Source organism: Dermochelys coriacea, chromosome 3 (genome assembly GCF_009764565.3).
Source record: "Dermochelys coriacea isolate rDerCor1 chromosome 3, rDerCor1.pri.v4, whole genome shotgun sequence".
NCBI lineage: Eukaryota > Metazoa > Chordata > Testudines > Dermochelyidae > Dermochelys > Dermochelys coriacea.
This window is the reverse complement of record NC_050070.1, coordinates 38,451,878-38,479,743: the sequence shown is the minus strand read 5'-3', so window position 1 is coordinate 38,479,743 and position 27,866 is coordinate 38,451,878.

Below are 27,866 nucleotides of genomic sequence, written 5' to 3'. Positions count from 1 at the left end.
AATCAATGTAAAATAACTTGTCATTAAAGTTTCCATCTTCATTGTCCGGTTCTGATTTCTTATGCAGTAAGGGAGAAACTTACCCTAGTACAAAGACCACTTAGGCTCTATTTTGAAAACTTAGGTGGGACATGAGCTTTGTGCTCTCCTAATGCATAGAGATTAATTCCTCCCTAAGACCTCACTAACATTCTGCAATACTTTTAGTTGACATATAAGTATGTGTTAATTTCTCTGCACTCAGACACTCAGTTTTTAAGGATAAAATTGCCACATCTCTATTTATTTGTAGAAACTCTTGTTCCTCTTTTTTAATAGAACCCAGAGCGGTATTAATTACAGATCCTCATTTGAGAGCATTTAAATGTTAACATGATAGAAGAAACAACCTAAGAGCCAACATTGGTGTAGGGTCAGAGGACTCTTTTTAATAAGAAATGCATTCTTGAGCAAGGACCCAGAATGAGACCCATGGAAACAAAATCCCTTATTCAGAGAACTGGTACAGTACAGCATGGGCACTGTAACAGCAGTGTCAGTTTCTCTTCTGCTACACCAGTATTCCTCAACCTTGTTGGACAGACTGTGTCTAGAGATGAGAAGGTTGTTCATTCTACACAGTACCTCAGACACTGGTGGGTTCCATTGGTAATGACAAGTTTTGTTACATGGTCAGATGTCCTCTAGGACAGGGGTTCTCAACCTTTTTCTTTCCGAGTCCTCCCCCCCAACATGCTATTAAAAACTCTACAGCACAGCTGTGGCATAACTACTGTTTTTCTGCATATAAAAGCCAGGGCTGGCATTAGGTGGTAGCAAGGAGGACAGTTGTTTTACCACAGGGGGCACCGCAAAGCTAAGTGGCTCAGGCTTTGGCTTCAGCCCTGGGTGGTGGGGTTCGGGGGCCTGGGCTGAAGTTCTGCATGGTGGAGATTCGTCTTTCTGCCCTGGACCTAGTGAGTCTAATTCCAGCCATGTTTGGCAGACCCCCTGAATCCTGATGTGACCTCCCGGAACCCTGATTTAAGAACCACTGCTCTAGGATTGGACTAAGGCCGCTGACTCATTTCATGCAGATCACATATCTGTCAGATGCTAACACTTGGTGGTGTCTACTGCTAAGTTTGATCTGTGTTTGATCCAGTGACTCGGAGTGAAATGCTCCATATTTCATTGCCAATATCTCCTGAGCTGCATCAGGTAATATTTTAAAAGTATTTGAGAAAATTCTACTCTCCTTAGAGACTAACAAATTTATTAGAGCATAAGCTTTCGTGAGCTACAGCTCACTTCATCGGATGCATTTGGTGGAAAAAACAGAGGAGAGATTTATATACACACACACACAGAGAACATGAAACAATGGGTTTATCATACACACTGTAAGGAGAGTGATCACTTAAGATAAGCCATCACCAGCAGCAGGGGGGGGGAAAGGAGGAAAACCTTTCATGGTGACAAGCAAGGTAGGCTAATTCCAGCAGTTAACAAGAATATCAGAGGAACAGTGGGGGGTGGGTGGCAGGGAGAAATACCATGGGGAAATAGTTTTACTTTGTGTAATGACTCATCCATTCCCAGTCTCTATTCAAGCCTAAGTTAATTGTATCCAGTTTGCAAATTAATTCCAATTCAGCAGTCTCTCCTTGGAGTCTGTTTTTGAAGCTTTTTTGTTGAAGTATAGCCACTCTTAGGTCTGTGATCGAGTGACCAGAGAAATTGAAGTGTTCTTCAACTGGTTTTTGAATGTTATAATTCTTGACGTCTGATTTGTGTCCATTCATTCTTTTACGTAGAGACTGTCCACTTTGGCCAATGTACATGGCAGAGGGGCATTGCTGGCACATGATGGCATATATCACATTGGTAGATGCGCGTGAACGAGCCTCTGATAGTGTGGCTGATGTGATTAGGCCCTATGATGGTATCCCCTGAATAGATATGTGGACAGAGTTGGCAACGGGCTTTGTTGCAAGGATAGGTTCCTGGGTTAGTGGTTCTGTTGTGTGGTGTGTGGTTGCTGGTGAGTATTTGCTTCAGATTGGGGGGCTGTCTGTAAGCAAGGACTGGTCTGTCTCCCAAGATCTGTGAGAGTGATGGCTCGTCCTTCAGGATAGGTTGTAGATCCTTGATGATGCGTTGGAGAGGTTTTAGTTGGGGGCTGAAGGTGATGGCTAGTGGTGTTCTGTTATTTTCTTTGTTGGGCCTGTCCTGTAGTAGGTGACTTCTGGGTACTCTTCTGGCTCTGTCAATCTGTTTCTTCACTTCAGCAGGTGGGTATTGTAGTTGTCCAATTTTTGTCACCAGTGTATAGAAAGGATGTAGAGAAGTGGAAATGATCCAGAATGAGCAAGACAGATGATCAAAGGGATGGAATGCAAACCATATGAGCAAAGGTTGAAGGACCTGGGTATGTTTAGTTTGGAAAAGGAGAGATTAAAGGGGGACATGATAGCGGTCATCAAATATTTGAAAGGCTGCCATAAAAAAATGGAGAAAAGTTCTCTCATGCCACAGAGGGCAGAACAAGAGGCAATGGGTTCAAACTGCAGCACAGCAAATTTAGATTAAATTTCTGGAAAAACTTCTTAACTGTAAGAACAGTAGGACAATGGAACAGACTGCCTAGGGAGGTTGTGGAAGCTCCTTCACTGGAAGTTTTCAAAACGAGGCTGGATAACCATCTGGTTATCCAGATGATTTAGACACAACAAATTCTGCATTTTGGCAGGGGACTAGACTAGATGACCCTTGCGGTTCCTTCTAACCATATGATTCTAAGTTTTGCACATCAAATTAAACTGGATTTATATAAAATGCATTGAAACAATTAGCTTCATGGGCAACAATTTGCAATTTTTGCTTTATTCCAAAATGCAGTTTATTAAAAACAATACCCTTAATTTCTACCAAATCCAGTTATATTTAAAAAGATAGAGGCTCAGATTCAGGAAAACACATAACCTCAGGCTTAAATACATCTCTGTTCAGGAAAAGCCTGAAAGGTGTTTAAGCTCCCTTCATCAATAGAAAAAAGAAAAGGAGTACTTGTGGCACCTTAGAGACTAACACATTTATTGTACGTTGGCCAAACTGGACAGTCTCTACATAAAAGAAAAAATGGACACAAATCAGACATCAAAAATTATAACATTCAAAAACCAGTCGGAGAACACTTCAGTCTCTCTGGTCACTCAATTACAGACCTAAAAGTGGAAATTCTTCAACAAAAAAAGTTCAAAAACAGATTCCAATGAGAGACTGCTGAATTGGAATTAATTTGCAAACTGGATACAATTAACTTAGGCTTGAATAAAGACTGGGAGTAGATGTGTCATTACACAAAGTAAAACTATTTCTCTATGTTTATTTCCCCCCCACTGTTCCTCGCAGGTTCTTGTCAACTGCTGGAAATGGCCCACCTTGATTATCACTACAAAAGGTTTCCTCCCCCACCACCCCTGCTGGTCATAGCTCACCTTATCTGATTACTCTTGTTATAGTGTGTATTCTAACAAACATTGTTTTGTGTTCTCTGTGTATATAAATTTCCCCACTGTATTTTCCACTGCATGCATCCGATGAAGTGAGCTGTACATCACAAAGGCTTATGCTCAAATAAATTTGTTAGTGTCTAAGGTGCCACAAGTACTCCTATTCTTTTTGTGGATACAGACTAACATGGCTGCTACTCTGAAACCTTCATCAATAGGAATCCTTTCCTAAATTGGGGCCATAATAATTAAGAACAAGACTGTGCCCTCATGGTGTCTTCTCTAGATCAGGATTTTACACTCTGTAGAATGGCTGCAGTGTTGCCCTCCAAAACCTACAGGAGGTTTCCATATGGCATTGTCAGTCATTCCCATATCATGATGGAGATGAATGAATGGGGAATCTCATGCTTCAGGATGGCAGGTTGCCTGCACGGCTCAGTTTTGTTTTTTCCCTGATGCACAATTGATTACATGTATTCTTGGGGATTTTTATTCTTGTTTTGCTCTGAAGCATTAGGGATTGGCTACTGCTGGAGCTGGACTACTGGCTGTAATGGACCAATGCTCAAAAGATTCTTTACCACCCCAGTTTTAGATGCCTGGCTGATGTATCCTACTCATATGCTCAGGATATAACTAAGTGCCAGATTTGGAATTGGGAAGGAATTTTCCCCCAGGTCAGATTATCTGGGATATTGGAGTGAGGGTTGCCTTCCTCTGCAGCATGAGGGGTGGATCGTTGTCTAGAATCTCCAGGTCATGTCTCGCCCAATAATTTCCCTGCCATGGCAAGGGCCTCAGGCATTGGTGGAACCTTGGTTATGTCTTGTTCTCTTGAGTTTAGTCTCTTGAGAACTGAAAACCTTTAGTTTAATTGAAGTCATAGGACTCAACATAGAGGTATTTGGGTGAAATGTGATGGCATGTGATATACAGAAAAAACTTAATGATATAGTTTTGAATGTCTAAATATTTCCCACTTCCTTTGTAAGGGTCCATTCTTACACCCAGGTTGTCAGTCGGAGTTTTGACAGCAGCTGCAGTGTGGACTAGATTGAGACAATTCTCTGATAGCTGTCCCAGGCAGATCACCAAATCCGAACTTCCAGTGCACATCTTCTGCCTGAAGATCAATCTGTTTGAAAATATTGAAGAAATCATGTTTTCTTAAAATATTAATCTTCACTTTATTCATCTCTCTCTCTCTCCCCCCCCGGCATCTTGCTCAGTGTGTGACAGAAAAAGATTAAATAAAAAGACTGAAAAATTGTGTTAAATATTTGACAAGTTAACTCTTCTCTCTCTCTCTCTCCCCTGCCTCTCTGATTTGCTCCATCCCTTTCCCTATACAATTTAATTTAGAGGCATGGTAAAATCCGTTTCTAAATACTGGGTAAGTCTACTGCAGGATGCTCACTTTCCTATTATGTTTCCTTCACCCACCTACACTTCTAAAATCAACTGTCTATTAATATATATATTTTCTGATCTTTGTTAAACCATTGAACAGCCTAATCTCTGGCTGAGATCAATAGTGGTAAGTAGAAACCTTAAACCCTAAAACCTAGGTCCTACATTGAAATTACTCTTTGGGATATTCATAAGCTAGGGGGATAGTAGAAAGATATTTTTCCTCTAGCATCAAAACCAGATATTCCTACCCATGGGCTGGTAGGAGGCAGGCATACATTTGGAGGTTATGGTAATATCAAACAATGCCTCATAGAACTTCCTTTCCTGAATCTTTCCCTAAGCCAGGAATAGCTGTGCACTCCTGGATTACTATATTAGTTTTACCATGGAGTCACAGACTGTCTCCCTCAGGCTCTCCAGTGCATCTTTTCAACCAGACAAATTGGACTAAGTGATGAAAGGTTGTTAAAACCCCAAATCACCACCTATTGGGTCACTCCCAACTCCAAAGGAGCAGTTACTTACTCCAGCTTGGATCAATACCCTTGATCTCACACCAAAGACAACACTGTAGCCAATTTCTCTAGTAAATTAACTAAAGATTTATTAGCTAATAAAAATAAATGAGTTACTGAGAGATTAAAGAAGGTAAAATACATTACAGGTGAGTCCAAGTTTGTAGTCCAAATGATAGCAGAGATGTAGTATCTGCTAGTTTTCCACCAGTCTCTCAGGGTTACCCAAAGGGCCTTTGGGGATCTCTATCCAATCGCTCAGGATTCCCCCTGTCAGAATCCATCACTCCAGAGATACCAGATCGCAACCAGGTTTTCTTCTTATAGCTGCTTTTCCTGAAAGGCAATCTGGCAAGTGTTCCCACCACACATGAGCCCTCCATCTGTGACTAAACACAGACAGAGTTTGTGAATTTCCGTTGTTGAACACAATGATCTATGGTTTGAAGATAACATGCTTCTTCATTTACAGTTCCAAAGCTCAGATGCCATTTGATGGGCAATTAAACATATTGCATTTAGTTACAGACAATCATTTGAACAATGGGAAAGCCAGAAACAATCCTTGATTAGTTTTCATGCAGTTTACATATCAAACACCTCCTCATCTTAGTACTAATACATACTTTGGACCTAAGGCTAACTAAATACAAGGTTATCAATCATAGCAAACAGATAGGGAGAACAATATCATTACATTCCTTTGAACTATTCTAACATTTGAGTGAATTGGTACACTTAACACTTCTTTGAGATTCTTGTCCAAGTGAATTGTTCTGAGACTCTGACCTGAGCTGACCTGGACTGGCCTGTTAGCATTACAGAGCTGGTTATCGCCATCACATCTGAACCAAATGAAAAGAAATACTTGAAGGGGACGAAAAGAATATGTAGAATTAAAAAATGCTATTTGTTAATGCGTTAATTACGATGGGCCCAATTTATAGCTAAATCCATTATTCTATGTATTTGTTTTCATGACACATGTTCATTGAACAATTTAAAAGGAAGTAACCACAATGTGAAGATTTTTTTTTCTTTTAGCAAAATATGCAATAGTCTTTTAGAACTGATTCAGTGTTAGTTAGGAACAGATGAAACACATGAGTAATCTGAACAATTGCACAGCTAGACACCTATTTTAATGACATAGTGGTGAATCCAACCGTGAGTGAGACAGCTGGCTCTATTGTATCTTAAAGGTTGATGGCAGTACATTTGGGGGTGGGGGGGGGAAGGAAAAAAATAAGATGCCAAATCACTCAAATTACTAAATTAATTTATTTGCGGGCTTAAAATTATAAATGCCTTTAAGACAAAATATTTTAAAATCAAACTTCATTCATTTCCCTTTCAAAACCTGGGTTCTGGCTTTTCTTTGTAGTACATAACTCAGGCTCTACTTGAATCATGGGATGATTGTCAAATAATTGCGGCTGAGGTGTGGACAAGACATGAAAAATCGTGGAAAAATAATAACTTTTATTAATTTTGGTAATTTGGAAATGCAAGAGAAGACCTATTTGTTTAAAAAAATTGTGGAAACAATGTAAAAAGAAAAGGAGGACTTGTGGCACCTTAGAGACTAACAAATTTATTTGAGCATAAGCTTTCGTGAGCTACAGCTCACTTCATCGGATGCATTCTTTTAAGCTTTCATGAGCTACAGCATCCGATGAAGTGAGCTGTAGCTCACAAAAGCTTATGCTCAAATAAATTTTAGTCTCTAAGGTGCCACAAGTACTCCTTTTCTTTTTTGCGAATACCGACTAATGCTGCTGCTATTCTGAAACAATGTAAACACTCAAGCATTATGCTGTGCCTGCTAAGTTTTTGATAACCACACATTTTGTTGCAACTACATTACATTCATTAATGTGTGGGGCGGATGGTGGGCATCCGGGCAGCTGGCGAATGGGGCTCCCACAATCAGCTGCTTGGCTGCCAAAATTGTGGTGTAAGCCTAATATTGCAGGATCTGCAATTTCTGCAATATCATAAATTAAGTAGGGCCTTATAGATAACTTTAAAAAGAGTAGCAAGCATTAGGTAGCTTGCCTTAAAGTGTGTGTAATTAAGTGGTCTTACTCATATATCATTAGCCAATTGAAGAAAAAACACAGGACCTAAAATGCAGGTCTATTTTTTAAAGTCTATACATGTATCCTTATACAAGTCAGACAAATTCAAATTAGAAATGAGACACACACATTTAACAGTAAAGTTGATTAGAACAAACTATCAAGAGAAGTGGTGGATTCTCCACCTTGTAATGTCTTCAGATCAAGACTACCTTTCTGAAGGATATCTTTAGCCAGACACAAGTCATTAGGCTCATGAGTAACTGGAAGATGTGACAGTGTTATGTTATACAGGAGATTAGAGTAGATGATCTAAAGGTCCCTTCTGGCTTTAAAATCTATGAATCTTCTTGAACGATGTTGGTCTTGTTAAAGAAAGCACAGCTGGCTTATTTAAAGCACATGTTAAGGTCAACATTATTTCAAATGTAGCCCTTTAAATAAACTAAAGTGAATTTTGTAATGTGGTATTACAGCACCCTGGGTTCGGCTCTGGCGGCTACAGTTTCAAGCTTAACAGAATGAAAGTCACCTTTGCTACTTGCTTTAGAGTTGGAGTCTCTAGGAGCACATAAAGACCAAAGGTAGCAACCACAAAGACATTCACAAGTACAAGTTTTTACAAGTTTTCTTAAATTACAATGAAAGTTATGATTACCCAACCATATAGAAATTCTGTACAGACCTATGCACAAGTTACAAATATAGTTATACTCACATCCTTAACAACAGTGTTAGGGTCTGATGGGTCCCTCATGGCTTGATCATCAGTAGAGGGATGGTTCCGGCTGGAGTATCTTATAGGGAGCTCAATTTTCCCATTCTGGGCGTCTCCTTTTATAATGTGATTCTGTCTATACCTACATTCATTGCATCTCCATAAAAGTGTCAACCCACTTTTCTCTTATTGGTCTGTGTCCCCAGGAAACTTAGGGGACTCCAATTTTCTATAGGCTGTGTAAGTTCCCTTTATTTTCATTAATATTGATGCACAACCTGTACCTGTGGTTGACACATATTGGAGACAGATGCGCCTTTACAGTATTTTTATGATCTAATATTAATCTTCTGGGTAATTTTTCACAATCTTACCAGTTGTTACCTCTTTTCCCATAATCTTAGGGTATCGGGTTATTTTCTGGTCACTTGTGTCATCATTTCTTGTCTCCAAGGCCTAAAATAGCTAAGCTAAAATCTTGCAGGCCTCAGCCTACAGGTTCTTGGGTTTCAGCATGTCTCATGTCTAATACTTGTTTCCTCTAAATACTGCTCAATCATATACTTTTATAATCCTACAAATTCATTCTAATTAACATACAATGAATATGTATAACATATTGATTAATCATAACATCACACAATAAATAAACTAAAATCATTGGCTACACAAAAGATACCAATAGCTATTTGGGTACCCATCAAGTGGGAGTCAGATGCCCAGAGGAGTAGTCAGAAAGAGAAATAAAGGATTTCTCAGATGGTTTGTAGGATTAATATCTCAAAGGAGAGTCAGCATCAGGATAACTGCCAGAAGAAGCAAAGGGACAGCAAGGCATGGTGGCACGCATACCAAAGAGGAATGGGAGCAACTGCTGCAACTAGGAGACTGATGAAGGCTGTAGTTAGAACGTCTAATCATGTTGTGTCCGTATCATGAATGTAGCTGAGCAAAATTTTTTGGCCCAACCTCTTTTTTTGGTGGCAGCCACTTATTCCAGGCCTGAATCTGGCTCATTAAGCTAGATCCTGAAAAATTAACATCACCACCAGTCTGGGATATTCAGTTAAAAATGTTGTCCTCATTTCCTCTATTCTCTTGTTATCACGTTTGTTTTTACTGTCTGGCTGCTAGCTTCCCAGGGTATTTAGTATGGATTTCCAGGTTCTCGGTGTAAATTAGTTCTCTATGCATTCAATTGTATTCCCGCCCTCCCCCATATTTTTCCTCAAGATTGTTCCCCTCTCAATAATGCATTGTAACTTGTTAAATAGCTATAACACATTTTGGTATTGAAACCTGTTCTTTTCAGTTTATGCCCTAAGCACCTCTTTGCAAAAGGTATTAAGTTTCCTCTTTATATTTTCAGTGAACCACTTTCACACCAGTTAGTAATTGGACCAGTTGTAATTTACTCACTGCTAGCTAACAAACCCAGACAAACATGACATTCAAAGTCCATGAATTTTCTGCCATTCAGGTGGCAACCTTATTCTTCAAGTTTGTTTGCATCTCTCTTGCCTGATTCTCTGGAGACACAGTAGGTTAGAACAATCTCTCTCACAGACACAAATAAATAGAACAAATATTTATTACAACTTTTACAGTATGCTGCTTCCAGGCTGATTGAGTTTTCCAATCATACTCTTACTGCCTGCTGTAGTAGCAACTCACATAAATGCCATCTCAGTTGGCCAGGAAACTTCTTGTTCCAACATTTCAATTCTGTATGTGAAAGAAAAAACGTTAAATAGCCCTTGACATGTGAATAAACTCTAATTTTTGCATTTAGCACTGTTGAATTTAGATGCCATGCCCTTTAGCTTGCCATGAAGAGTGAGCCCATAAACAAAGGTAAAGGTGGATGATTATAGCTAACCAGGAAGAGCATTCAAAATTGAATGCACGTAATTAATGAACCAGGTAAAATAATAGTCATAATGGGGCAAATGCTGTAGTTTTGTAGGTAACCCTCCTGTTCCATTGAATTCAGTTGGAGTTTGGCTACTGACTTGATTTGGAGCAAGACTGGGCCCCAGTATAATTTAAGTTGTTGGTTTGTTAAGACGGGGATTCAGAATTCTGAAAACAGCCTAATTCATTTAGAGCCCTGCAGTGCTATGAAATAGGACAAAAATCATGTCGATATCCCAAGGCTGCAGGAGGTTTTATAACTGGAAAAGAGAGGGTGGCTACAAAAAAAAGGGGAGATGGGATGCGGTGAAAGGACCACTCCAGGGGCGTGTCAAGAAAAAAATATCACTAACGCATTTGTGATCTGGTGTACACACTTTAAGATCAATGAATGAGAAGTCCTATATAAAGAAACAAGTATTCATATTAAACTGCTAAAAACATCTTAAATGGAGGGAATAATATACCAGGTCCTACGCATCACAAGCACTCATCACTGGTGCCATCATTAAAGGCTCATGTAATTTCTAGTGTAAATTGGAATGCCTGCTTGAAGGGAAAATATAGTTTTGAAAATATTGCATATATCAGGAAAATGGTACCTTTTCATAGTAATTAAATAAATGATACTGTGTATATTTATTTTATCCATATACTGATACTATAATATGTTACTACTTATTTTCCTTTACTTGAATTTGCTGACAGTGTATTGCCCATCTATCAGTTTTATTGTACCTAGATTATATCAGGGATGGATACTTTCATGTTGCTCACCCTATTAACTTTGAAACCATGGCTAACGTAATCAAACCAGTGACTGAACATTGACTGTCAACCTCCAGGTCAAAAGAGCAACAAAATAAGCCTGCATCTATAGAATGTTGAATGGCTTTGCAGATGCCAGGTACTCCTGCAAGAGAGTGTTAAATATGTGCATGCTTTACAGTAAAAGCTTTGTTATCCAGCATGTTGGGGAAATGGGGGCTGCTGGTTCATAAAAAATTCCGATTAACTAAGAGTTATACTTACTAATGGAATACCAGTTTTCAAAGTATTGGAATACAATAAAATGAATAAAGTATAAAATACTATACAGGTACTCACCAATCCAGTAGTAGTAGTAGTACTGCACTGCAGAGTGGTTGGTTTCTTGAAGCACTTAGGTGTATACAGATAAAGTTTTATATACAGTAGGTTGTCTTATGACACTACATACAGTATCATTATGGCAGCACATGGCGTACACCCAGATCATTAATAATACACTTAACACTAAAACTGTACTGAACATAATTTAATCTTTTTTGATGATTCAGAAGGCACTTCAGGAGCTTGCAATGTCTCAGGGTCATCATTATCAACCTCAATTATCACTGTAAATGTAGAAGGTTTAGGAGGTTGGGCTGAATCTGTAACGACCCTATGACACACCCTGGAAGCTGCTTTTTTGAATAAATCCCAGATATCAGCTTGCTTATTTGTCTTCTGCCTCTTTTGCATAAAAGTAGAGTCCAGAATGTTCAATTGCATAACCTCCTGGGCAGCATACTATTCCTGGTTAATAGATTGAAGATTTGCATTGTGAGATACCAGAAATGCCGGTTAATAGAAATTTCCAGTTGATAAAGTGCCGGATAACATATCTTTATGATCCCATGAATTTAATATATAATATATATGCTATTAATGTAGCCTTGACATCCGTATATATAGTAAAAATCAAAATGCGCATGTATATACCCAAATACACACACATAGTTCGTCCTGTATTTTATAAAATACAAGCTATAGCTCTAAATATATGAAAAAATATAATGTTGATATAATGTATTCTATTTTAAATGTTATTAAAAGGCCCCAATTTTACCATTATACTATTAAAATATACTTTTAATGTTGACAATATAATAACAAATATGTTTATGCCATTTACAGCATACTGCAAGCCTATCTTATATGTTTCAGAGTAGCAGCCGTGTTAGTCTGTATTCGCAAAAAGAAAAGGAGTACTTGTGGCACCTTAGAGACTAACAAATTTATTAGAGCATAAGCTTTCGTGAGCTACAGCTCACTTCATCAGATGCATTTGGTGGAAAAATGTAAATGTAAAATGTAAATGGCTAAAAGTATTTTTGGTGGAGAATACTGATTTTTGGTTAGATTACAGATAGGAATGTATGCAGTGGGGATCATTGAATTAAGGGTGCAAGACACAACATTTTGGCTAGTAATATGAAGCATAAATGACCATTTAAGCTTCATATGCATAATCACTATATTGTGCTTTATGGTATGGATGGGGTGAGTTGTGAGTAGGTTTGGTAGAATTCAATTTTTTAAAATTAATTTTGACAGCTAATATAGATTATTTATTTTAAGCATTTTTAAAGATTTCTATTTATTTTAAGTTTTCACCATTGCATGAAATTATGAGAGGATTAGAGTAGAGTCCATTTTTCCACCAAATGCATCCGATGAAGTGAGCTGTAGCTCACGAAAGCTTATGCTCTAATAAATTTGTTAGTCTCTAAGGTGCCACAAGTACTCCTTTTCTTTTTATCTTATATGTGACATCCTCTGGATGATTTCACTGGTGGTCTGAGTAAATGTGAGGATTGCTTTTTTTTGTTTGTTTTTGTTTTAGTTGCTTTTGGTTTGTTGCTTGCCTGTCACAATTGCTGTGTGCTGCTATTGTACTGATTACTACTTCTAGATTAATGGGAGACTATACCTAGCCAGTCAGACCTATTTTTCCACCTGGCATACCAGCCAAACCTGGGTTTTATAAATGATTTATCCCTTAATTGGTCTGCTATTGCAGAATACTAACTTCTCTTAATGATATTAAAAATAACTATGTTGTGCCTCTTATCACAGCTTACCATACTTTTAAGACCCCACTACAGGGTTGGCCCATTGAGAACATAGTCCCATACAGAAAGAAAGGCAGGAGCCTGAAGCTAGGCTGACAATTGTATCAGAGTCTCAGAGCGAGGAGAGAAAGGAGTGGATAGCATCATCAGGAAAATCACGAACAACTCAAAAAAACAACTCAGCTGCTATTCCGCTACAGTTTATTCTGAGCACATTTCAGTGCGGCAGGGAATATTGCTGCAAACTGACAAGGAAGTCTGTATGCTCTAAATGTAAAGTGAAAGGCATCCAAAGTGCTAAATATATCTAATTATCACTGACTAGGTATAGTCTATTTACCTATTAGGTAAGACTGTTTGTTTGTGTTTTATTGTCATTAGCAGGCTAAAAGTATTTTTGGTGGAGAATACTGATTTTTGGTTAGATTACAGATGGGAATGTATGCAGTGGGGATCATTGAATTAAGGGTGCAAGACACAACATTTTGGCTAGTAATATGAAGCATAAATGACCATTTAAGCTTCATATGCATAATCACTATATTGTGCTTTATGGTATGGATGGGGTGAGTTGTGAGTAGGTTTGGTAGAATTCAATTTTTTAAAATTAATTTTGACAGCTAATATAGATTATTTATTTTAAGCATTTTTAAAGATTTCTATTTATTTTAAGTTTTCACCATTGCATGAAATTATGAGAGGATTAGAGTATAGCAGGGTTCAGATAATAAAGACAGTAGATTGTGAAATTCAAAAAGTTAAAGTTTTATAACCATTAAAACACATTGTCAACATCACAAGTCAAAATATACCACATAAATATCCTTAATCAAACTCTAATAAATTCTCAAGTAGTATTTTTCTTACTTTGCCTATCTATACATTTTGATGATTATTAATTCCAGTGTTTTTGTTGGATTTTGTGTTTACAGTAAAATTGATGTTTGCTGACATTTACCAATAAAAATTGAATCCTTCGAAACCTAGTCATCAGTCATAACAGATTCCACCGCTATTACTGTTCTCATCTCCTTGTTATCTCTATCCCAGGTTCCCCTATCAGTGACATATCACATTTCTGGTATTAATAATTTAATCTGTTTTTTAAACATAATATAACTAGGATTCTCTGGTCAAAATTAAATTTGACTCTGGTCAAAATTATTCCATCAAAACTGTTTTGCTGTTGAAAATTTGAATTTTCACCTAAATGATTTTTTTCCACAAAAAGTGACAGCTTTTTGCATGCTTTGGGGGGGGGGGGGTCAAAAAACCAAATGTCCCAAAATAGAGAGATTTTAGGTACAGATATCCTGCTATGGTGCCTCATGGGAGTCACAGTTTTGTTTTGGGATGCTTCCCGGGGTACCCAAGGTTGTGAGGCACCTCTCTACAACCTGCCCTTAGCATGGGGAAACCTTGTCTGTACCTGCCGGGGGCACCCTGATTCCACTGGCCATGGGCTACACAAGCACAACCCTCTCAGCCTTCAGAGGGTCTGCTGTCCCTTTGCAGATTAGTGATAGGCACACTCCAACCCCTGAACCCTCTGAGCATCCTTGGAGTGTCCAGTCTTGTTCTACTGGACACTCACAGAATTCACAGATGCACTGTTCCCAAAGGAGCCGTACACATCAGCTTACCAGTTTCACCTTAGGATCACCGCTCCTCTCAACTCTCAGCATTCAATTTGTTTGTAGAGAAAACAAGTATAAGTATATTTAATGAAGAACAGAGATTCAAGTAATAGCAAGTAGGTAGAAGTATTGGAAATATTTGTTACATGTAACAAAATCATAATATACCATTTAGAGCCCAGACTTAAGACACTTTTCTGTTTAATGAAGTTTAGATCACCCAAGTTTAGAGTCTTCACAGCATTTTCCAGCGAGATAGGCTGTGATCCTTCTTTTGTAAGACATAACATTCCGGCAGTTCATCTCCACAGTGAAGGATCAAGAACATAAATCTATCCCCTTAGATCCATCAGGTCAGTCATCTGTTCTTTTTTCATAAACATGCCACCCCATGCTAACTGTTCTTCTTTTTGACCTCTCTCTCTTAGGGACTTGGAAATATTTTAATCAGCATCTGGCTCTGCATGCAGCTAGTCTTACTCTGTGAGACACACAATGCATAATATACACTTGACCAGACAAAGAGAGATAAGCGTCTCCTACTCCCTTTCTGAACAGTCCAAGGCCTGTCATCTCCTGGGTACTTGCCTTTAACTTCAAGGATTTATAAGCACAATTTCTGGTATAAATCTATCATTTTTTAAATATTACCCATACATACATATTGCACTGACTATGATGACCAGTGTGTCACTGGCTTTTGGTAGAGAACTCCCTTCACCATGCTATTATGTAGACATCATATCCAGGAGATCCCTGTAAACTCCTGTGCACCCTCAGATGCCTTCTGCCAGTTGACACTAAGGGCTCCCTGGGTAACAGTTTCCTCATCTCCTTATTCTCCTTTCTAAATTGGAGTCCCCAGATGGTTTACCTCTCCCATGATGCACCATGGCCAGGGACTCCCATGATGCAAATGCTTCTATAACATTCCAGGGTGCAATCCAGACCAGTGAAGGCTGTGTCCCCCCTGCCCTGCAACCTGCTTTGCTGCTGTCGCTCCCAACTGGGGCGCCTCACAAACAGCCAAGCAGCATGCAGTTCACACCCTGAGTGTCTGTGTATAGCCACAGTCCTGGTCCGGCAACTCTGACCACTGTAGCCTGTTAGCAAACACTACCTACACTCTGGTTTCCAGCAGCCTTGGTTACTTGCAGGGTGTCCCCAACACACTCCCAGTCCTGGATTTTCCCCAAAAAACATGTTCTGCACTATCCAGCCCTCTCCTGGACAGTCCAGATATAGTTGGTCTGTTGTCCCCCTGAGGAGAGCAATATACAACAGTCTGCTACCCTAAATGGAATTACTCAGGCAATTCACAACACTGGATTGGTTTTAGTTGAAGCATAAAACAAGTTTATTGAATTACAAGGAGATAGATTTTAAGTGAATACAAGTATAAGGTATTAAAGTCAGAAATGGTTACAAGAGAAATAAAGATAAAATGCTTTCTAGTACTAAACTTAACAAATTAGACTTGGTTCAAGGTGAGATTCCTTATCACACATTTCCTCCAACACTGCTGACCAAATTCTCAGGTCAGGATCTGCCCCCAAAGTTCGACGGCTGTTTCTTTTGTCTTGTTGGGTGACAAGGAGAGAGATGGACAGGGAGAGATAACTTAGGGTGTTTTTGCTCTTCACTTTTATAGTACACTCCCCCTTTAAAATGCATTTTCCTGAGGGTTACCCCTAGGCAAAGTTTATTCTTGTTGTGAGGATGGAGACAAGGAATTGGATGGCAAAGGAGGTTCCATATTATTTCCTAAAATGCAGATTTGCCTTGTCTCCTCTTGCTGTCACAAGGGGCTTGTTTACTATTTATATGTAAATCGAGGTAAACACACACACTCTTTTGTTTTAGATCTGCTTGACTAGTTCTGTCTAATAGAGACTATGTGGGTGTGAATATGTGCCACCAACAACATTCAGGGGGAATTCATAACTTTACATATAATGTTTCTATATACATTTCATCAGGATGATATTGACCAGCAAGTTATTCAATTTCAAATGATACTAGACATATTTTGTACAAAAATTATTACAAAGGTGTGTAGGGTATGAATACAGAGGTGCATTCCATCATAGCCTCCCCTAATCATGAAGAAAGACCATGGTGTATCATGGAAGATGTAGTCCAACCAGGGAGCTTGGTCTACAGAGGAGAATGGGAGCCTGAGGAAGCAAAATTGCAACTCCCATGATGCACTACAGTAGTATTTCTGAATCAGAATGTTTTAGTTTTTAATATTTCTCTGAGGTATTGAACTTCTCTGTGGGCAACATAGTTGCAAACCTTTTTTTTTTTTCATTTATAAGTTTTCCATGGAAAAATAGCCCATTTTCCATCAGTTCTAAATACAATGCTTTTTGTACAAAGATCTAAAAGGACTCTTCAAAAGATAAATAGATTTTAATATCTCCACTTTACAGATGAGAAAACTGGCACACAGATTAAGGCCAAATTTTCATGGTTGTGCCAAAAATAGTTTACATTGAGTTAGTTTATTGATAAACAGATTACAAGATTTGCCATCCAACATTTATATAAATGTTAAACACATGCTCAAATACTCAGCTGAATCAGGACCTCAGTGCTTCTGTGTAATGTTTGGTCACAGTATCTTTAATGACCAGTTTCAGAGTAGCCGCCGTGTTAGTCTGTATTCGCAAAAAGAAAAGGAGTACTTGTGGCACCTTAGAGACTAACAAATTTATTTGAGCATAAGCTTTCATGAGCTACAGCTCACTTCATCGGATGCATCCTAAGTCTCTAAGGTACCACAAGTACTCCTTTTCATTTTGAGAGTATCTTTAATGAAAGCAGAGAATTATGATATAATCAGGAAGTGGTTTGCAAAGAAGATTTTGGACATCTCTTGGAAGGTCTGGGGCCCAGTTCAGCACCCAGGGAAGTCTATGAAAAAAAGTACCAGTGTGGCTTTATGGTGTGCTGGATTGAGTGCAGAATGAGGGTAACAGCTTTGGATGTATAATGACTTTACAAGCATATCTCCCATTAAGAAAAATCTTATTAATTGCTTTTGTTACTTATTATACTGATGTTCTCTTTCTGGACAAAAGCAAATTAACCATTTAACAGAGGCTATATATTTTACATAAAAAGGTCAATATTTCAGTGGCAGGTTTTTTTTTTAACAAACCCATTGGTATTTTTAGCCATAATGCCAACAAACATTAAATGCAATTGCTATTTAATGTAATTTTCATGCAGTCGTAGAGGGTTCATGGGGTTTGAAATGTGTGTTTACAGAAAGTGACAGATCATTCATCCAAGCCTCTCTGGAGGCACGACCTTAGTTACAAGCACAATGATAGTAATTTCTCAAGACTTCTGACTTCTCATCAGGATGTCCCTTCTGCTTGTACAGTTGATCGTACCTAATAAACTGCATGGTAATAATGTACTCATGCTAACTTTATGTCCTAATGTGATGTATAATCTAGCTAAAAATGACAATTTCTTTTGAGACAAAATATATTCTTTATAATGTGATATTTTCTATGTTGCATTGTTTAAAGGCAGCAGTTCTAACCACCCTCTTTGTGCAAGCTTTAAATATTTCATTACTCAGTGAGCTTTTGCTAAAATCGATAAGAATTGGGTATTTATGTAGATAAAATTCTTCAGTCATGAATGAGTCATAGAACTTGAGTAAATCTGAGACAACGAATTCTTGAACAATGTAAAACATCCACTACTTTTTAATGTTTCCCTTTCCCAGGCCGATTCATATCACTCTCTTGTTACAAGCCCATTCTAGCACTGAACTCTGTTTGGACACAGGACTGTGCCCACATAAAGCTTAATGCAGTTTCATGGCATGAGGGTTGGATTTTTGAGATCCATGGAGGCAGTGGGGTGAGGAATCCCCTTTGACTACTACATCCTTGAGGTTGCAGAAGCTCCTATGACATGTGGTCAACATAATGGTTGACTCCACCTGGCCTACCCCTTACCCACTCCCAATTGCCCTCCTGCCACGTGACAGCATAGAGGGAGCCCCACCAGCATCTGAGGTGCTCTAGAGCAAAACAGTTACAGATTCAGATAGCTTCATCACTACATTCCCTGCGATAGATGACATAGCAGCTTCCAAATGTATAAGTATAATTATATTTGCCAGTTCCAAAAAGCATAGAAGCCCAATGTTTCACAGAGTCTACTTCCCTTTCTCCCTCAGGACAACATATAAACATAAAATGAATATAATTACTACTTATATGCATTTTTGGTATATACAACTGGTTTATTATCCCAGCAACAGAATGATAGGATGATTTGAAAAGAATTAAACAATATATGGAAAATATTCAAAATAGGATACACATAATGTAGATCAAGGGCATTCAGGAGTGAACAAGTCTAATTCTTTTACGGACTGATCGTCCACCATTGAAGTCAATGGAAGAGAGGGTCTTATGTCCATGATTGTATGCAAGGAAATTCAAAGTTTCAAAAGTTAACGGAAACTTAGTGGTGCTTTCCAAAAATATTGGGTGGAAAATGTTCATCAGCTCCTTTGTGTTTGCCTACCTACTCCTATGCAATTTCAAATAACACTTTGCCTGTTAGTGCACTTGTAAGTGTCTCTTCTTTTGTACAACTGCGTTGTAATACAAAGGAACCACTGAGCTTCAACTGCTAGACAAAATAAATGCGTTTAGCCCCCTACAATACCTTTAAAGACTTGGGATCTTTACTCTTTCTATGGGAGTTTCTCTGTGGTCTTCCCCCTGCATATGTACGAAGTGGGCAGCATAGTCTGTCCTCACTAGGGAGCCAGAAAGAGAAGCTATTGGTATGTCTTCCAGCTCCAGTGCCAGTTAATCATTTAGCATTCTTCACTATCACTCACATTGTGTTTGATGTATATCCACTTGCTTTTCAAACATGTACAATCTATTTTTGAATGAGTGAATGGAAGGGAGGGGAATGGACCATTATTTTCTTTTAAATTATTTCATGATATTAATTAGTCTTCTCATTATGTAACCACAATAATGTATTTCAACAGCTGGGTATGTTTGAGAGGTGATTGTGATGGTGAAAATCTAGAGACGAGCAGGCTGGCTTAATTTACGATGTTGATGTATCACTGTTTCTTCTGGTGTTCCTTCCCTGTGTACTGGGATTTTTCACAATGAAAGCAGGTCCATTTCAGGTCTTTTCAGGGCATGGAATACTAAGTGGGATACAAAATTTGTTATCCATCCTGTGTATTCAGCCTTCTGTGTGGGAGCAGTGGGTGCAGCTTTTGTAGCTAGGAAATAGACTCCTGAAAGTAGAAAAGGAGTACCTGTGGCACCTTAGAGACTAACAAATTTATTTGAACATAAGCTTTTGTGAACTACAGCTCACTTCATTGGATGCATGTAGCGGAAAATACAGTGGGGAGATTTTATATACACAGAGAACATGAAACAGTGGGTGTTACCATATGCACTGTAACAAGAGTGGTCAGGTAAGGTGAGCTATTACCAGCAGGAGAGCGGGGGATGGGGGGAACCTTTTGTAGTGATAATCAAGGTGGGTCATTTCCAGCAGTTGACAAGAACGTCTGAGGAACAGTGTGTGTGTGGGGGGGGAATAAACATGGGAAAATAGTTTTACTTTGTGTAATGACACATCCATTCCCAGTCTTTATTCAAGCCTAAGTTAATTGTATCCAGTTTGCAAATTAATTCCAAGTCAGCAGTCTCTCGTTGGAGTCTGTTTTTGAAGTTTTTTTGTTTAAGAATTGCCACTTTTAGGTCTATAATCGAGTGACCAAAGAGATTGAAGTGTTCTCCGATTGGTTTTTGAATGTTATAGTTCTTGATGTCTGTTTGTGTCCATTTATTTTTTTATTTAGAGGCTGTCCAGGTTGGGCAATGTACATGGCAGAGGGGCATTGCTGGCACATGATGGCATATATCACATTGGTAGATGTGCAGGTGAACGAGCCTCTGATAGTGTGGCTGATGTGATTAGGCCCTATGATGGTGTCCCCTGAATAGATACGTGGACACAATTGGCAACGGGTTTGTTGCAAGGATTGATTCCTGAGTTAGTGTTTTTGTTCTGTGGCGTGTGGTTGCTGGTGAGTATTTGCTTCAGACTGGGGGGCTGTCTGTAAGCAAGGACTGGCCTGTCTCCCAAAATCTGTGAGAGTGATGGGTCGTCCTTCAGGATAGGTTGTAGATCCTTGATGATGCGTTGGAGAGATTTTAGTTGGGGGCTGAAGGTGATGGCTAGTGGCGTTCTGTTATTTTCTTTGTTGGGCCTGTCCTGTAGTAGGTAACTTCTGGGCACTCTTCTGGCTCTGTCAATCTGTTTCTTCACTTCAGCAGGTGGGTATTGTAGTTGTAAGAATGCTTGATAGAGATCTTATAGGTGTTTGTCTCTGCCTGAGGGGTTGGAGCAAATGCGGTTGTATCATAGATCTTGGCTGTAGACAATGGATTGTGTGGTGTGGTCTGGATGAAAGCTGGAGGCATGTAGGTAAGCATAGCTGTCAGTAGGTTTCCGGTATAGGGTGGTGTTTATGTGACCATCGCTTATTAGCACCGTAGTGTCCAAGAAGTGGATCTCTTGTGTGGACCGGTCCAGGCTGAGGTTGATGGTGGGATGGAAATTGTTGAAATCATAGTGGAATTCCTCAAGAGCCTCTTTTCCATGCATCCAGATGATGAAGATGTCACCAGTGTAGCGTAAGTAGAGTAGAGGCATTAGGGGACGAAAGCTGAGGAAGCATTGTTCTAAGTCAGCCATAAAAATGTCAGCATACTGTGGGGCCATGCGGGTACCCATAGCAGTGCCGCTGATTTGAAGGTTGTGGAAGATTGGCAAGGAGCTAAGTGGTGGACTGAGTATGTGGCTGGATGTAAGCGGAGGATGCAGGCATTTTCAATGAACTTTGTCCGACGGACCCTGCCAAAAGATATTGTAGCCTAGCTCAGCATATTTTTGCCTGTAAACAAGTCAGTTTATGTAATAAGCATAAATCATACATGTAATAATGTAACCGGCTGTTGATCCCATGTAACTCCGAGATAAGCGCGGAGAATATAGTGCTGCAGAGGACTCCCCCTGGCAGTGTCCTGCCTGGTCAGCTGTCCCGAACAGCCAGAGTCCCCTGCAGCCCCTCTGCGCATCCTAGGGGCTCCCTGCGCAGATTGGAGCGTAAGTTCTTCCTTCCTTCAATAAAGCATAGTTTACTATTCTTAGACCTGAGTGTTCTCCTTTCGCTGGTATCTTCCCCCTCCAGCACTTGCGGGCACAATTGGCGAACAGGATACCAGCAGAGGGATGCCTCTTTCGGGAAGGAATGATAAGGGGGAGGGAGAGAGCTGCATCCCCGGTGGCCTTTCACGGGACAGTGGGCACCGGTAGCTCAAAAGCTGGTAGGGTTGGTTGCCCCTGCCGCATGGCCGGAGCCAGAGCAGGAGCCGGGGTTACCCCAGTTAGGCTGGAGGAACTGATATCCAAGCTCCGGTTGGACAAAGTAAGACCCGCGGTGCGAAAAGCGGCGGGGGACCTGGGATGGATCTTCCTGAGCGCGCTCCATGCGGTGGACAAGATGCTGCTGATTCAGTGCCAGAGGATAGGAAGATTAGAGGCTGATTTGCAGCAAGCAAACGAGGCCCACTCACTAACCCAAGAAGTCATCACTAGTACGGCCAAACGGGCTGATCGGTTAGAGCACTGCTGCGTGATTATGGTGGCTTACATTGGGAACCGCCGGCGGTGAAAGGGAGGACGGCAAGACATGTGTCCCCTTGCCATAAGCGCACTGGTACGCAAAAGCGACTGGGATCCAGAGATCTGGGATGGGGACATTTGGGAGACGAGCAAGGACGAGTTACCTGGAGAGGGGGATGGCTGGAAGGCAGGACTGTACCCACAACTGCGGCCCGTTGTCGAGACACGATACGAGGAAATAACCGCTACCATTAAAGGTCTGCTCCATGCGGACATCATCTGCCCCATCGTGAGCGCATTTAACAGCCCAATCTGGCCAGTCTGTAAAAAGGACAGAACCTGACGCATGAAAGTAGACTACCGCAACCTGAATAGGGTCACCCCAATCATGACAGCAGCAGTTCCCGACATGGTCTCCATCATAGAGCACCTCGTGATGCAGGGCATGTCGTGGTGGACTTGGCAAATGCCACCTTCTCCATTGCCATTGTCCTACAGAGCCAGGATCAATTTGCCTTTACATGGGAGGATCGGCAGTACACGTTCACTGTGCTGCCTCAGGGCTACAAGCATTGCCCTACCATCTGCTACCAGTTGGTTAGTTGAGACCTGGAGCAGGTGACTCTTCCGGAGGGAGTGGTCCTAGAGCACTATATTGATAATGTTTTGCTGAGCGGGCCCCATGAGGTGGCACTCTCCGAGGCCAAGAACAATGTGTTGAAGGTTCTGGCAGCCAGGGGATGGGCTGTCAACCTTAGTAAAATCCAGGGGCCCAGCTACGAGGTGATCTTCGTGGGAGATCCCACAATTACTCATTTCCCAGAGCCCACTAGCGTAAGCCAAGCCCAAACTTTCCTGGGCCTCCTTGGGTATTGGTACACATTTATTCCCCATCTAGGGTACATCTTGCAGCCCATACAAGCAGTAGTCCAGAAGAAAGCCACGTTTAGTTGGTTAGTTAGGTGCAAAGTGACCAGGGAACCCATTTTACGGGAATGGAAGTAAGAGAATGAGCTAGGGGACGGGATTGCGTGGGTGTTCCACATTGCATTGCCTGCAGGGTGCCGGACTCATGGAACGCATGAATGCCTTGCTTAAAGAACAGTTACGTAAACTATCTCCCACTGAGTCCCTGGCTGGGTGGAGCCATAATCTCCGCCAGGCCACGGCTGCGCTCAATGATGCCCTCTGTATGGCTCCACCCCATACACTAGATTCAAGGGGGAGGTCATCGAGCGGCCCCATGTGTTGCGAGTGCAACGCTTGCACCCACAAGCCCACCTCCCCATTCGGGCCACTCCAGGAAGCGCTGGTCTCGATCTGCTGGTCTCGATCTGCGGGTCCCTCAAGAGGGCCTCACTCTATAGCCCAATAGCCGGAACCTTGTAAGTACTGGCTTAGCCATATGACTCCCACAAGGCTATTATGGGTGTATTGCCCCATGCAGCAGGCTGGCCCTTAAGGGCATAGATGTTGAGGTGGGAGTAATAGACGCAGACTGTACTGGGGAGGTTAAGGTGCTGTTGGTTCATAATGGCCCACAGGCAGTAACCCTCCCCCAAGGCGAACGTATTGCGCAGTTGATTTGCGAGCGCATTGGGTTGCCTGGTGTCCAGGAGGTGGATGTGCTTGCACCCACCACTCGAGCGGGAGGGTTCGGCTCAACTGGACGTGCAGTTTGGGTCCACAACCACACCAAACAACCCGCTCGAAGGGGAAATCCTAGCTGATGGTCTCGGGGACACTCACCTCATACTGCTAAAAGAGGAAGATACCCCAATTTATGTGCCCTCTAAGCATCTTTCTTCCAGGCAACCATAACCGCCGCACTGCAGTTTGGGCGGGTCAGTGGAGCATCCTGGTCACGTCACCCGAAGGCCGACACCTGCGATGTCCCTACGGTGTGTTCTCTATGGCATGATCCTCGAACTAACTTGAACTGCAATAGGCGCCCAAGCCACATGGCACCACAACTCGGCCGTCCAGTGGATGCAATCGGTGGCGCTAGCAGGTAACAAGTCGGACTGTTGGTACTGCGCACGTGCCCCCCAATTGGCAAGCACCGGCATTCCAAGGGCCGCAGTGCCGTGGAATGAATCCTGGGCCCTTAATGACACTACTTTTCTCACTAAGAATAATGAAACGCCCCCTTACTGGCACCAAGGGACACCGGTGGTGATACTGGGGGATGCGTATTGGTGTGTTCAGTGACCTTCGGTGACGGACGCTGCTCATCCCATCGGAAAACTTCCCCTTTCCTCGTGCACAGTGATAGCAGAATACCTGCCAGACATTGGGCAGTTTAAAGTTACTGCTGGCTCACCGGAAATGCACAGTGAGTGGATGGCCGAAGAGGCGTGGGTCTCGAGTGACAATTGCTCCGGTTCCTCCGATGGCTGATGGAGGATGGCTCCTCCCCTATACGTATGGAATACAAACCATGCATGCCCATGCAGTGCATAATTACATATTGGTGGCACATCTATGACGGAGCCCAAATCCCTTTGTGCAGAGACCCATGGGCTTTCATCAGTTTGTCCTCACTTTTCTCCCCTGGCTAGGGGTGGCTGAACTGGAGCGGGCTATTGTAAATATTTCAGTCACATTAGAGATTATAGAGAATAATACCATAGATGCAATCCAAGCCTTGCAATTAGAAGTAGCTTTTTTGTCGCAGGTTGAATTACAGAATCGTATGGTGTTGGACTACTTATTAGCCGCTCAAGGTGGTATTTGTGCCTTGATTAATGAAAGTAGTTGTTTTTACTCAAATCAGAATAAGCGCATCGAGACTGACGTTCATAATATGATGGAACACTTGAAGGTGTTACATGATGTGGGCTTTGAGGCTTCTGTATGGGATGACCCTTGGCGGTGGCTAACCTCCTGGCTTCTGGATCTCGGTGCTTCGGGGAGACACATCAGGCTCCTGCTATTGATTGGACTACTGGGCTTTGTATGTATGTTTGTCATTCTTCAATGCTGCGTGAATTGCTCCTCTGCCCTCCTGGCCCAACTGGCAACCCCCAAACCAGTGCACACGCTCGAAGTGTGCTGGTGGCAGTAACTAATACACCTCAGTCCACCAAGGGGTGGAGTGTAGGGGCAAGGTTGCGGAAGATTGGCAAGGAGCTAAGTGGTGGACTGAGTATGTGGCTGGATGTAAGCGGAGGATGCAGGCAGTTTCAATGAACTTTGTCCGACAGACCCTGCCAAAAGATATTGTAGCCTAGCTCAGCATATTTTTGCCTGTAAACAAGTCAGTTTATGTAATAAGCATAAATCATATATGTAAGAATGTAACCGGCTGTTGATCCCATGTAACCCTGAGATAAGCGTGGAGAATATAATGCCGCAGAGGATTCCCCACCGTGGAGTCCTGCCTGGTCAGCTGTCCCGAACAGCCAGAGTCCCCTGCAGCCCCTCCGCACATCCTAGGGGCTCCCTGCGCAGATTGGAGCGTAAGTTCTTCCTTCAATAAAGCATAGTTTACTATTCTTAGGCCTGAGTGTCCTCCTTTCGCTGGTATCTTCCCCTCCAGCCCTTACGGGCACAGTCCCCAAATGGGAAATAGTTACGGGTGAGGACAAAGTCAAAAAGTTCAGCCGCCTTGACATTATTGGAGATACCGTTCCTGATGGCTTGTAGTCCATCTTTATGTGGAATGTTGGTGTAGAGGGCTTCTACATCCATAGTGGCCAGGAGGGTGTTTTCAGGAAGATCGCAGATGGATTGTAGTTTCCTCAGGAAGTCAGTGGTGTCTCTAAGATAGCTGGGAGTACTGGTAGTGTAGGGCCTGTTGAGGGAGTCTACACAGCAAGACAATCCTGCTGTCAGGGTGCCAATGCCTGAGATGATGGGGCGTCCAGGATTTCCAGGTTTATGGATCTTGGGTAACAGATAGAATACTCCTGGTCGCGGTTCTAGGAGGGTGTATGTGCAGATTTGTTCTTGTGCTTTTTCAGGGAGTTTCTTGAGCGGACGGTGTAGTTTCTTTAGGGAACCCTCAGTGGGATCAAAGGGTAATGGCTTGTAGAAAGTGGTGTTGGAGAGCTGCCTAGCAGCCTCTTGTTCATATTCCGACCTATTCATGATGACGACAGCACCTCCTTTGTCAGCCTTTTTGATTATAATGTCAGAGTTGTTTCTGAGGCTGTGGATGGCATTGTGTTCTGCACGGCTGGGGTTATGGGGCAAGTGACGCTGCTTTTCCACAATTTCATCCTGTGCACATCGGCAGAAGCACTCTATGTAGAAGTCCAGTCTGCTGTTTCGACCTTCAGGAGGAGTCCACCCAGAATCCTTCTTTTTGTAGTGTGGTAGGAAGGTCTCTGTGGGTTAGTATGTTGTTCAGAGGTGTATTGGAAGTATTCCTTGAGTCAGAGACGTCGAAAATAGGATTCTAAGTCACCACAGAACTGTATTAAGTTCGTGGAGGTGGAGGGGCAGAAGGAGAGGCCCCAAGATGGACAGATACTTCTGCTGGGCTAAGAGTATAGTTGGGTAGTTTAACAATATTGCTGGGTGGGTTAAGGAAACCACTGTTGTGGCCCCTTGTGGCATGTAGTAGTTTAGATAGCTTAGTGTCCTTTTTCTATTGTAGAGAAGCAAAGTGTGTGTTGTAAATGGCTTGTCTAGTTTTTGTAAAGTCCAACCATGAGGAAGTTTGTGTGGAAGGTTGGTTTTTTATGAGAGTATCCAGTTTTGAAAGCTCATTCTTTCCCTGTTTGCTGTAGAGGATGTTGATCAGGTGGTTCCTCAGTTTCTTTGAGAGTATGCATCCGATGAAGTGAGCTGTAGCTTACGAAAGCTTATGCTCAAATAAATTTGTTAGTCTCTAAGGTGCCACAAGTACTCCTTTTCTTTTTGAAAGTGTGTGGCACAAGCTGTCAGCATAGTCTGTGTGGTATGTAGATTGTAACGGATTTTTTTACCTTCAGTCCTTTTGGTATGATGACCATCTGTTTGCATTTGGAAAGGAAGATGATGTCTGTCTGTATCTGTACGAGTTTTTTCATGAAGTTGATAGATTTCCACTCCATATTGCTAAATTCAGATGTAATGGGGATGAGTAAGCTAAATATTGCTGATGTCCCTCCTGCTGCTCTCTGGGCCTCTACCTCACTGTGGACATCTGTTGCTCAGTAACACCTCCAAAAGCACTTCTCCAAATGTTTCCTTCTTTTTTCTCCCTGACAGCAGCTAATTCACACTTTTGAATCGACACTCTTCCTTATTCACAACTCTGTACCTACAGACGCTTATATGTTAAATGCCATTCCCTATAACATCTGTATGGATTTTGATATTTTGCTATTTTAAGTAGGCCGTGAATACCAAATTGAAACCAGATTCAGTGTTGCTTTTGGTTTTTGGCTTGCAAAACCAAAACATAACGACTGAGTTTTTTTGTCAAAACACATCTATTTATTCCACATGGCCAGGATGAAAGTTGTACAGTATACAAAAGAGTCTCCATTCTGATCCAATGCTGGTTTAATGATCACA